This window comes from Dermacentor andersoni, chromosome 9 (assembly GCF_023375885.2).
Source record: "Dermacentor andersoni chromosome 9, qqDerAnde1_hic_scaffold, whole genome shotgun sequence".
In the NCBI taxonomy this organism is placed as follows: Eukaryota; Metazoa; Arthropoda; class Arachnida; order Ixodida; family Ixodidae; genus Dermacentor; species Dermacentor andersoni.
In genome coordinates, this window is record NC_092822.1 from 71,264,482 (window position 1) to 71,265,023 (window position 542).

Genomic DNA, 542 nt, shown 5'->3' on the forward strand with positions numbered 1-542 from the left:
AGCACAGAGTACTCCAAGCTGGCTTAACCAGCTTACTTGGTAGAGAAACTTCTCTTCAGCTGCCGTCGTCGCCGACTCTCCTCTTCCATCAGAGATGGGACGCCATAGACGTTTGCACTTAGAGAAAATACTTTATGTACACAATATTTACATCGACAGCTATTTACAGTGGGTGTGACGTATCAACTCGACATAGCCAATAGTGCATAACACCGTTCGTACGTCAAGACCTTTCGGTTGCACTGGGACCGGCGCCTTAACTCGGTACAGCGGAAATTGTAGACCACCATTCCTGTGCCCGGAACCCCTGTTAGAGGTCGGGAGCGAGGTTTGAACCCTACAGCTGCTCCTCCAGAATCCCCTCACGGTAAATCACGACACCCCAGTGACCTGATTCGGTCAACTGGGCTGTCACTCACTGGTCGCTATCCCTCTAAAGCTTTCTCTGCGTTCCTCGGAACATTCAGACATATAGAGGAAGAGAAAGGAACCGCCAAACAACGAACAAAGAACATCCCAACCGTCCTGCTCTGCGACATGTA